This window comes from Somniosus microcephalus, unplaced genomic scaffold (genome assembly GCF_052327205.1).
Source record: "Somniosus microcephalus isolate GS21.2 unplaced genomic scaffold, FLI_Smic_1.0 unresolved_chr1, whole genome shotgun sequence".
NCBI lineage: Eukaryota > Metazoa > Chordata > Chondrichthyes > Squaliformes > Somniosidae > Somniosus > Somniosus microcephalus.
The window spans coordinates 5,301,587-5,314,220 of NW_028225179.1; the positions used below are offsets into that span (position 1 = coordinate 5,301,587).

The window sequence follows — 12,634 nt, forward strand, 5'->3', positions numbered from 1 at the left end:
GCTATCGCAGTCTTCCTCAGTATTAACTACACCCCCCAATTTAGTGTCATCAGCAAATTTTGAAATTGTACTTCTGATTCCCAAGTCCAAATCATTCATGTAAATGGTGAACAACAGTGGTCCCAGCACTGATCCCCGTGGAACACCACTTCCCACCTTCTGCCCGTCTGAGTAAATACCTTTAACTCATCCCATCACTATAACTGGACTTGTCTCCATTCCCATGCCGAGGTGATTGCTGTACCAGACGGGAGGGGCAACATTTGGGGACTCTCGATTCTCCACCAATTCCCATTCCCCTTCTTTCTGGTGGATAATGGAGGTGTCACTGTGTGTAATGTGCAAGTCAGTAAGAGTTGTCAGCGAGGATTAATCAGCACTTTCTAATTGGAGATGATAATCAATGGAATCTTTCAGACAATGAATTGTAGATTTTATAGCAAAGATTAATATACGATTGAAGTAAAAGTTCATAATTTTATTGTAAAATATTTCAGGGACACGCATCAGAAATTAAGGGGAAAGATCGGACAGCAGTTCTTAAAGGGACACTGTTGCCCCGACAACTCAATCAGCTATATATCCAGAATATTAAAATCCAGCCCAGTTATAGGGGTTATTAACATCAGCAGAAACAAACCCCAACTGTCAGAATGAACATGGTTCAGTCCTGGATGTGACTAACAGCAGCAATAACAGCAGAATCGAACCTCTGTAGTCACTTGTGAACTTGCTGGTGTCTCAGCAGGTTGGATGACTGATTGAATCCCTTCTCACACACTGAGCAGGTGAACGGCCTCTCCCCGGCGTGAACTCGCTGGTGTGCCAGCAGGTTGGATGACTGATTGAATCCCTTCTCACACACTGAGCAGGTGAACGGTCTCTCCCCGGTGTGAACTCGCTGGTGTGTCAGCAGGGTGGACGACTGAGTGAATCCCTTCCCACACACGGAGCAGGTGAACGGCCTCACCCCAGTGTGAGCTCGCAGGTGTGTCAGCAGGTTGGATGACTGATTGAATCCCTTTCCACACACGGAGCAGGTGAATGGCCTCTCCCCAGTGTGAATGCGCTGGTGTCTTGAGAAGGTCAGAGGAATTAGTGAATCCCTTCTCACACACGGAGCAGGTGAATGGCCTCTCCCCAGTGTAAAGCGCTGGTGTCTCAGAAGGTCAGAGGAATTAGTGAATCCCTTCTCACACACGGAGCAGGTGAACGGTCTCTCCCCAGTGTGAATGTGCTGGTGTATCAGCAGGTTGGATGAATTAGTGAATCCCTTCTCACACACGGAGCAGGTGAATGGTCTCTCCCCAGTGTGAGCTCGCAGGTGTGTCAGCAGGTTGGATGACTGATTGAATCCCTTTCCACACACGGAGCAGGTGAATGGCCTCTCCCCAGTGTGAATGCGCTGGTGTCTTGAGAAGGTCAGAGGAATTAGTGAATCCCTTCTCACACACGGAGCAGGTGAATGGCCTCTCCCCAGTGTAAAGCGCTGGTGTCTCAGAAGGTCAGAGGAATTAGTGAATCCCTTCTCACACACGGAGCAGGTGAACGGTCTCTCCCCAGTGTGAATGTGCTGGTGTATCAGCAGGTTGGATGAATTAGTGAATCCCTTCTCACACACGGAGCAGGTGAATGGTCTCTCCCCAGTGTGAATGTGCTGGTTTATCAGCAGGTTGGATGAATTAGTGAATCCCTCCTCACACATGGAGCAGGTGAACGGTCTCTCCCCAGTGTGAATGTGCTGGTGTATCAGCAGGTTGGATGAATTAGTGAATCCCTTCCCACACTCGGAGCAGGTGAACGGCCTCTCGCTGCGTCGATGAGTTTCCAGCTGGGACATGGAGCTGAATCAGTTGAAGCCTCATCCACACACACAACACATGTACGGTTTCTCCCCGCTGTGAACGGTGCGATGTTTTTTCAGACTGTAACTGGTTAAAGCTCTTTCCACAGTCAGTGCACTGGAACACTCTCACTCGGGTGTGTGTGTCTCGGTGCTTTTCCAGTCACACCGATCTTCGAAATCTTTTCCCACAGACAGAACAGGCAAACATTTCTCCTTCCACATTCAAAGGCTGATATTCCCTGTAAAAGCAGTTTACAAAAGACATCACTGTAAGTTCAGGATTAAAATTTGGAACAGATAATTCTAGTTTCTATGGAACATTCTCTCCTCTCTTATTACATAGAATTACACAGATTGTACAGCACAGAAACAGGCCAATCGGTCCATGTGGTGTTTATGCTCCACACGAGCCTCCTCCCATCTCTCTTCATCTCAACTTATCAGCATCTCCTTCTATTCCTTTCTCCCATGTGTTTATCCAGCTTCCCCTTAAATACATCCATGCTCTTCGCCTCAACTACTCCCTGTGGCAGCAAGTTCCACATTCTCAGCACCCTCTGGGTGAAGGAGTTTAATCTAAATAGGACTTTCCTGGGCAGCCAATGAGCACTGCTGCCTCTTTTGTGCATTTCCTGGCGAGGCGAAACAGTTGATATTTTCTGATCAAAAAGAGCTGAGCTCGGCAGCATTAGTCCTGTTTTGTCTCCTTTGGAGACCAGGTGTACGAGCAGAGTGAGCGCAGCCTTCACAGCAACCGCAATAAAATTGTTACAGTTGTGAAGGAACTTTGTGTCAGTGCACTGGACCACAAACAAAATATGTGTGTTGATTATTGTCTTATTACCTGATGTGGCAAATAACTGCCTGAATCCAAGAGGTTAAAGCTTAAAACTAAAGGCTTTTATTAAGTAAGAACATGGCATTGAGTTAACACAGGGCAACCATCATTCATCACTGACCCAGCCCTTATGAGTAAGACTCACACCAATCCAGAAGGATCCAGAGGAGCGGGGCTAGGGAGGAGCATTAGTGGCTACACCTGTAGAACATTCCAGACATTAACAAGTACAACAACAACAGACAATACAAATGCCAGAACACAGAGTTATTTCATCACATTCACCCCCTGCTATAGATTCAGTCTGTCAGGAGGTCTGATAGTCCACTGGGAATGACGTAACTCTTGCTGAGGCTCCTCCCAGGGTACTAAGTCCAGTTCATTCGAATTCCCAGAATCATCAGTGTTTTCCACACTGAGGGTTTGTGTCTCTGAAGGTCCAATACCATGATTGAAAACTCTACTCAGAGTCGAACTCTTTTCAAGGTCCAGCAGGTGCAAGATCTTTAATCGAGACTGTATCCTCTCGCCCATCCGAATATTGAATATACGCATACTGCAGATTAGCATGGAGGAGTTGTACTTCCTCCACCAGTGGATCTGTCTTGTGGCCTCTCACATGTCTGCGCAACAGCACAGGGCCCGTGGTCGTCAACCATGTGGGTAACAGTACTCAGTAGCTTTTCTTGGAAAGCTAAACATCCTTTCATGAGGGGTGGCATTCGTCGCTGTACACAAAAGAGACCTTATGGAATGCAGCATGTCTGGCAGGACATCCTGCCAGTGAGAGGTCAGCAGGCCTCGCGACTTCAGAGACCATACGATAGCCTTCCACACTGTCGCATTTTCTTTCTTGACCTGACCATTACCACGAGGGTTATAGCTGGTAGTTCTACTCGATAGCAAAAACTGTCGCAATTTTTCGCTCATAAAGGAAGAACCCCTATCACTATGTATATAGTTAGGCATGCCAAACAAGGAAAACAGTTGGCAGAGGCATTTAATTACAACAGCACTGGTCACATCCGGACAGGGGATAACAAAAGGGAACCGAGAGTACTCATCTATAATATTAAAAAAATAGACATTACGGTCGCTCGATGGAAGGGGACCTTTAAAATCGAGACTCAAACGCTCAAATGGTCGAGTTGCTTTAATAAGATGAGCTGGCTTGGACGGCTTATAGAAGCGGGGTTTGCATTCAACACAAACACGACAGGTTCTGGTCATTGTCCGGACCTCCTCAATAGAATAGGGTAGATTGTGGGACTTAATGAAGTGGTTCATTCTGGTAACCCCAGGGTGGTAGAGTGCGTCATGGAGACTTTGAAGCTTATCTATACCTAGACTAGCACATACTCCTCATGACAAAGCATCCGATGGCTCATTGAATACTCCAGGCCTGTACTGAATATCATAGTCATATGTTGACAGTTCTATTCGCCATCTTAAAATCTTATCATTTTTGATCTTGCCTCTCTGCTTAGTATTGAACATAAAGGCCACAGGTCACTGGTCAGTAATAAGCGTAAAACGTTGGCCAGCGAGATAATGTCTCCAATACCTGACTGCTTCGATAATCGCCTGTGCCTCCTTTTCCACTGAAGAATGTCGAACTTCTGGTCCTTGCAATGCACGAGAGAAGAAAGCTACTGGTCTACCAGCTTGGTTAAGAGTTGCTGCCAACGCAAAATCAGATGCATTGACTTTCCACTTGAAAAGGGATCTTCTCATCCACGGCACATACCACTGCCTTCTCAATGTCCCATTTGATATTAAAGAAAGCCTCCTGAGCTTCCACCGATAGCGGAAAAGACGTCGACTTAATAAGAGGTTGGACTTTATCTGAGTAGCTAGCCACCCACTGGGCATAGTACAAGAAGAATCCCAGACACCTTAAAGCTTTTACAGTGTGAGGTAAAGGTAATTCCTTAAGTGGGCGTAATCTTCCAGGATCTGGCCCGGTTACCCCATTCTCCACAACGCAACCAAGAATGCACAAACGTGTAGTATTGAAGGTACACTTGTTTTCGTTGTAGGTCAGGTTTAACCTCTTTGCAGTCTCTAGGAACTTCGCGAGATTTTGATCATGCTCCCGTTGGTCGCGGCCACAGATAGTAACATTGTCCAGGTACGGGAATGTTGCTTCCAATGCATATTCATCCACCATACGATCCATCTCCCGTTGGAAGACGGATACCCCATTTGTCACTCCAAAGGGCACCCTAAGGAATTGGTACAGGCGCCCATTAGCTTCGAAGGCCGTATAAGGTCGGTCTTCTATTTTGATGGGGAGTTGATGGTAGGCAGACTTTAAATCAGTGGTGGAGAACACGCGGTACTGAGCTATCTGGTTCACCATCTCAGAAATACGAGGCAAAGGATAGGCGTCTAATTGGGTATACAAGTTTATAGTCTGACTGCAGTCTGACTACAATCGACCACAAGTCTTTTCTTTTCATTAGTTTTAACCACCACCACCTGGGCACGCCACGGGCTATTACTGTGTTCGATGATTCCCTCCCGTTGAAGCCTTTCCACTTCCTCTTTTATAAATTTTTTATCTTCTGAACTATACCGTCGACTCTTAGTCGCTATAGGTCTACAATTACGAGCAAGGTTCACGAACAAAGAAGGCAGACTTATTTTTAAAGTAGAAAGGCTGCAGACTGTGAGCGGAGGCTGGGATCCACCATACTTAAGGGTGACGCTCTCATGCTGACACTGGAAGTCCAAGCCTAAAATTAAGTTCACACACAACTGAGGTAATATGAGGAGTTTAAAGTCCTTATACTCTGTGTCCTTAACGGTCAATGTGACTTTACAATATCCAGTTACCTCCGAAGTAAGGAACTTGGATGCCATCGTGATTTCACTTCGAGTAGGATACACCTTCAATGAACAGGAGTTAACAAGGTTGGGGTGTATAAAACTTTCAGTACTGCCACAGTCTATCAAACACCCAGTAGGACGACCATTAATCTTGATGGCCATCATAGATTTCGACAAGGAACACGGTATGGTCTGGTCAACCGTAACCGAGGCTAGAGTAAAACGATAGGCGGCAGCAGAGAAGACATCGGGTACAGGATTACCCTTACACACTTTACGAAAATGTCCCCGTTTCTTACATTTAAAACAGGTAGCCTCTCTGGCTGGGCATCTTTGCCTGGGGTGTTTAGATTGGCCACAAAAATAACACTTAGACCCATGGGGTACAGCCGCAACAATAGGATTAAGTGGAGGCTCCTTTGGTGTTATGGATGCCTCCATACTCGGAACGCACGAGGCTGAGAGAGACACATGGGCTGATGCATACACTTCTAAATTCTTCTGGGCTACATCTAATGATTGAGCAGTAGCGACGACCGTTTTTAAAACTAATGAGTCATTCTCAAGGAGTCTCTGTCTAATATAATTAGATCGGAGGCCAGATATGAAAGAATCGCGGATGGCTTCTTCCTGATACAATATGGCAGAGACAGCCTTATAGTTGCAATCCTTAGCCAAAGCCTTAAGACCCTGCAGGAAATCGCCCAGGGATTTCTCGGGTAATTGCCTGCGAGTAGACAAACAATACCTGGCGTATACTTCATTAACCGACTTAAGGTACTGGGCCTTAAGGGCTGCGAGGGCCTCTTCATATGTAGTAATATCTTCAATTATAAAGTAAGTTTGATGACTTACCAAGTTGGTTAGAAGACCCAACTTGTTAACCGTCGGATCGAACGATGCGATGAAGTGTTCAAAACATCGAAGCCAATGTGTAAATTTCTTCAACGCATCTGCCGAATGGGGATCGATATCCAGACACTCTGGTTTCAAAAATCGACCCATCTTGCAAAAGTTGTTACTTAATAAAATTGATGTGCCAAATAACTGCCTGAATCCAAGAGGTTAAAGCTTAAAACTAAAGGCTTTTATTAAGTAAGAACATGGCATCGAGTTAACACAGGGCAACCATCATTCATCACCGACCCAGCCCTTATGAGTAAGACTCACACCAATCTGGAAGGATCCAGAGGGGCGGGGCTAGGGAGGAGCATTAGTGGCTACACCTGTAGAACATTCCAGACATTAACAAGTACAACAACAACAGACAATACAAATGCCAGAACACAGTTATTTCATCACATTACCCTACTGCAAAGTGCCTTCAGATGTTTTAAAAGCTCTATATAAATGTAAGTTGTTGTTGGTGTATAGAGAACTCTGTTGAAATTTAGTGAAATGATCAATAACGAAGGAAGATCATTTCTTTGTTTGGTTCTGTTAGTTTTCATAGAATCATGGAAACGTACAGCACGAAGGAGGCCATTCGGCCCATCGTGCCTGTGCTGGCTCTTAGAAAGAGCACTCGTGCTTCGTCCCACATCCCTGCTTGTTGTCCGTAACCCTGTAAGATCCTCATCCTCAAGGACCCGCCCAACTCCCTTTTAAAATCATTGATGGAATCAGCTCATGACCTTTTCAGGTAGAGCGTTCCAGATCCCGACAACTCTATGAGTTTTACTCAATTATTACCACAGTTGCCTTCTGTGAAGGTTTAATAATAAATGCATTTTGCTATGAAAGCAATTAAAACATTCCAGTATATAAATAGACAGATGCATCAAAATATTAAAATTGTGGGAGGGAGGGCAGTGCTCGCCCAGGGCCCAATAAACAATGGAATTCTTGTTTCCCAACCCAATGCTCAGAAGATGAAGTCCCAGAGCTGCCTCTGGCTCGGTTCCACCTGCCCTATTCTGACAAGCTAAGGTGTTGGTCAGTGCACTGTGATTGCCCTGTGGGCAGAAAATGGCAAATATAGAAATATGACCAAAATAACACATTTTAACCCCAAAGCTGTAAATCCCCATCCCACACACTCTCCCGCCTCCCTGTGCTGAAATCCAAACCCATCGCACCATCTCCAACATTTCTTTCCTCCACTCCCAGTTTTCTCCCTCCCTCTGCTCTGGTTGGGTTCAGTTCTACACCTGTTGTGTGCAGAGTGAGAATAAAATCAATGAGTCAATGATTGTCTCTCCTGGTCACTGGGACCCTGAAACCTTCAGTTCTCCACCTGCTGTGCGCAGAGTGAGAATAAAATCAATGAGTCAATGATTGTCTCTCCTGGTCACTGGGACCCTGAAGCCCCGCCCACTCTCTGTTCCTGTACCAAGATGGCCACACATGCGCTGTGCTGCAGGTGGAACCAGTCTGTCTTTCCTCCACCAAGATGGCGGCGCCTAACCCGGGCCTGTCACCGAGAAAAAGCCTCACCGCTGCCATCCGGCGGAACACATTCGGCCGCTGGATCTCATTCGGGCCTGAGAACATCCTCCAACTTTATAAACTCTGCGATGCGGCCTACCCACAGTTTATTAATCTCCCGGCCCCGCTCCCGCCGACCTGCATCTCCGCCCGGCGACCGTGCGGGGCTTTCTCTGTAAAGTCGGTGAGGGACATGTGACCCGAGCCCAGGGCCTGATTGATGGGAGCTTCCGACCAACAGGGAGCGAGCGGGGCGGGGCTGGAGGAGCGAGCCGGCGGCGGTTCCTCCAACCAAACGGGGAGCCCGAGGGGCAGGACTAGCGGCACCCAGTGGGCGGGGCTGGAGGAGCGAGCCGGCGGCAGGTCCTCCAACCAATTGGGGAGCCCAAGGGGTGGGACTAGCGGCACCCAGTAGGCGGGGCTGGAGGAGCGAGCTAGCGGCAGGTCCTCCAGCCAATCGGGGAGCCCAAGGGGCGGGACTAGCGCCGGCTGATTGTCTGATCCACAGGGCAGCGAGTTTCTCCAGTCCCTTGTTCGGGGCCAGGGGAGGCTGTGGGCCTTTATTCCCCGCATTGGACACAAGGCTCTTTGGCTCACAACACACTGGCTCAGGTTTTAATAGAGACTTTAAATTCATCAATAAAAGCAGATAAACCCCGTGCTTCTGTGGAACAAACTTTTTAATATTTGGGAGTAAAAGTACAAGTTTTTTTCCCTCTGCGGAATTTATTATTAGTTTCAGGAAACAACAACGCCTTTAATGTAGTAAAACATCCCAAGGCTCTTCACAGGAGCATTAGAAAACAAAATTTGACACCGAGCCACATGAGATATTCGGGCAGATGACCAAAAGCTTGGTCAAAGAAGTAGGTTTTAAGGAGCATCTTAAAGAAGGAGATAGAGAGATGGAGAGGTTTAGGGAAGGAATTCCAGAGCTCAGGGCCCAGGCAGCTGAAGGCACGGCCGCCAATGGTGGAGTGATTAAAATCGGGGATGCTCAAGAGGCCAGAATTAGAGGAGTGCAGATATCTCGGAGGTTGTAGAGGCTGGAAGAGATTACAGAGATAGGGAGGGGCGAGGCCATGGAGGGATTTGAAAACAAGGATGAGAAATTTAAGAATGAGACACTTGAGGAAAAGCAGGGAGTGGGGGAGGGTCAAACCCTTATGGGACAGGGTCGTTTATTCTGTTCTGCGACAGTTACTGGGACAGACTGTATCTCCCCTCTCCTCCACACAGGGATTTGTGGTAGTTAAAGGGACAGCGATTCTTCTTGTTCCGCAAGATTGTAATTAAAGGGACACTACTCTGAGATGGCTACGAATCTTTAGTGTCGCCAGCCTTTCTAAAACATTTTCCTTTCTTTGAGGATCTGTATGAATCGCTGGTGACTCAGCAGGTGGGATGAACTCTGAAACCTCTTTGCACAGTCAGAACATTTAAAGGGTCTCTCATCGGTTCTGGGACAGGAGGGATCTGGTTAACAGTGATCACAATATCATTAGGTTTAAAGTAGTTATGGAAAGGGACAAAGAAGAATCAATGGTGAAAATACCCAACTGGAAGAGAGCCAATTTCAGTGATTTGAGAAGGGATCGAGCACAGGTGGACTGGAAACAAAGATTGTCCAGGAAAACAGTGAATGACCAATGGCAGGTCTTCAAGGCTGAGATAGTTCAGGTACAAACCAAGCATATTCCCATAAGGAGGGAAGATGGGCCATCCAAAGCTAGAGCTCCCGATGACAAAGGACATCGAGGTTAGAATAAAACAGAAAAAGGAGGTTTACGACAAATGTCAGGTACAGAATACAGTCAAAAACCAGGAGAATACAGAGAGTGCGGGGGAAATTGAAACAGGATATAAGGGCAAAGAGAGAATATGAGAAAAGATTAGCGGGTAACATAAAAGAGAACCCAAAAATCTTCCATAAACATATGAAAAGTAAAAGGATAGAGGAATGGTAGGGCCGATTAGGGACCAAATAGGAGCTCATCATACAGAGGCAGAGGGCATGGCTGAGGTACTGAATGAGTACTTAGCATCTGTCTCCACAAAAGAAGAAGATGAAGTTCATGTCACAGTAGAGGAGGGGGGAGTAGAGAAATTGGATAAAAATGGATAGAAAGGAGGTACTAAATAGGTTGTCATCACTCAAAGTTAACAAGTCACCCGGTCCAGATGTAATGCATCCTAGATTGCAGAGGGAAGCTAGGGTGGAGACAGCAGAAGCTCTGACCACAATCTTTCAATCTTCCTCAGATATATGGGAGTGGTGACAGAGGACTGGAGGATTACAAATGTTACACCCCTGGTTAAAAAAGGGGAGAGGGATAAACTACAGGCCAATCAGTCTAATGTCAGTGTGGGTGAATGATTAGAGACCATTGTCAAGGACAAAATTAATTCTCACTTGGAGAAGCATGGGTTAATAAGGGACAGCCAGTATGGATTTGTTAAAGGTAAATCGTGTCTGACTAACCTGATTGAGTTATTTGATGAAGTAACAGAGGGCTGATGAAGGTAGTGCAGTAGATGTTATATATATGGACTTTCAAAAGGCATTTGATAAAGTACCATGTAAGAGATTTACTCGGAAAATAGAAGCAGAGGGAATTAAAGGGCTGATGGTAATTTGGGTATATAATTGGCTAAGGGAGAGGAGGCAGTGAGCAGTGCTGAGGGATGTTTTTCTGACTGGAGGGAAGTATGCAGTGGGTTCCCCCAGGCGTCGGGATTAGGACCATTGCTTTTCTTATATATAAATGACCTGGACTTGGGTATAGGTGTACAATTTTGAAGTTTACGGATGATACAAAACTTGGCAATGTAGTAAATAGTGAGCATAGTAGTAGCAGACTTCAGAAGGACAGAGACAGACTGTGAAATGAGCAGACCCAAGGCAGATAAAATTAAATGAGGATAAGTGAGAAGTGATGCAGTTTGGGAGAAACAATAGGGAGAGGCCGTATAATCTAAATGGGACTATTTTGAGGGGGTGCAAGAGCAGAGGGACCTGGGGGTCCATATTCACAAATCTTTGAAAGTGCCACGGCAAGTTGGTGAGGCGGTTCAGAAAGCGTATGGGATACTTGGCTTTGTAAATAGGGCCATTGAATACAAAAACAAGGAAGTTACACTAAACCTTTACAAATCACTAGTTAGGAACATAGGACAGTGTAGGATTCGCAAAATTGGACTTTGTATTAATAAGGGTCAAATGACAGAAGAGGCCATGATTTTAAAGACTGTTTTAAAAGAAGCCCAGAAAAAGGGGCACACAAAATGGCCACCATACCATGTGACCGGCTTATTGGGACATTTTAAAATGGTTCCTGCGAATCCTCAGACAGCTTTGTGGATTCAACCCACAGTAAGTTCTGGAAGCCGTTTCTGAGAGAACGAAACCAGACCCACACATATACATATGGATTAGATGCAGATCCAGTCAAGATCAGCCTGGAGACAGAGGCCATCTAAATGTTGACCCAGACAAAAGGGGACAATTTCATATTCATGAGAACAGCACCAAGGACTAGATAACGAGATCAGCAGGACATTAAAAACAATGAAGGTCATTTCAGACCAGAGATGGGCCTTTACCGGCCAGCTAAAACATTTTAAAATATAATAACTACCCCGCTGTGCTCCCAGCCCGCCAAAAGTTAAACAAAGACTAACCTGATTTTGGGCGGGAAGTGGAGGCTCCTGAAGGAAAGGAATAACTGGAGGAGTTGGAATTGTACAGAGACACTGAAGGAGACACCGGAGTTGTAGTTGCGGAGACAGTTGGAGACAGCTACACTCAGAAACACATGACTGAGTGGTAGTGGGTGAAGAGGAGTCGCTTCGGGAGAAGATCAGCAAACTCCTCTCCACCATCGGAGGAAGAAGAATTAAGCCAACATCAGGATGGCTGTTCGAAGCCGGCGTCCCGCCCCGGGAGATCATCGACCATCCCCGGGCCGTTGCCGAAACGAGAGGCCATCGACCCAACTTGGGAGAAGAAACAAAAAAATAAAACCCCAAGAGAAGAAACCTTCCAGCCACTCCGGCTCGGGAAGAGACGAAAATTAAACTAAAGACCAGCCCAAGGCTCCTCTGATCAGGTTCGAGCCGACGATCCTCGACCCCGCCGACATCCAGGCCGCTGGTGTCCAGCCGGCCCCGACCCCCACCTCAGGAGAGAGGTGTGGCGCAGCTCGCTGGGGCTCCACGATCCACGTGGAGACGGAATGCCTGAAAGGATCAAAACACAGACTGGTTCAAAACCTTGCACTTCCTAGTTGGATTGGTGAGCATGTTTCTGGCCCTTCACAATCAGATCTAGATAGGTTTAATAAGGAGGTGGATTTAAGGGTACAATTAACATGCGTTGTTGTCCCTCGATGTTCTGTGTGTTTCCTTATTTCATGATGATCTTTGTAGAGTATAAGATGCCTGTATTTGCGTTAGTTAGTACTGTGTCGTTATGATTTGTTTGTGTTTTTCCCTCCCATGTACTCTCTTATCTGCTTGCATTTGATTTGATATTTTTCCTTATGCAATAAAATTTCATTTTGTTTCATCAAACTTGGTCTACAAGAGTTTTATCTACATTGTAGTTCCTGCCCCAAAGTCCAGAGTATAGAATCTAAGGGGCGAGTGGGTCGAACCACTCAAGGTTTTACTGTGCAAGAGAGAGAGGCCTC

At 46.3% G+C, this 12,634-nt stretch overlaps 1 protein-coding gene and 1 pseudogene across 3 annotated transcripts in view; one reads left to right on the forward strand and one right to left on the reverse strand.

Moving 5' to 3' along the window:
* LOC147093338 (uncharacterized) overlaps window positions 1-12,634 on the reverse strand; it is a 174,202-nt pseudogene that overhangs the window by 62,452 nt on the left and 99,116 nt on the right.
* LOC147093339 (uncharacterized) overlaps window positions 1-12,634 on the forward strand; it is a 70,795-nt gene that overhangs the window by 36,034 nt on the left and 22,127 nt on the right. Inside the window, exon 2 of one of the 3 annotated variants that reach the window (XR_015074687.1) lies at window positions 4,172-4,490. The exons of the other annotated variants lie outside the window; for them this stretch is intronic. The gene's annotated coding sequence lies outside the window, so the exon portion shown is untranslated. Of the gene's footprint in view, window positions 1-4,171; window positions 4,491-12,634 lie in introns of those variants that run through there. 3 annotated transcript variants of the gene reach the window in all.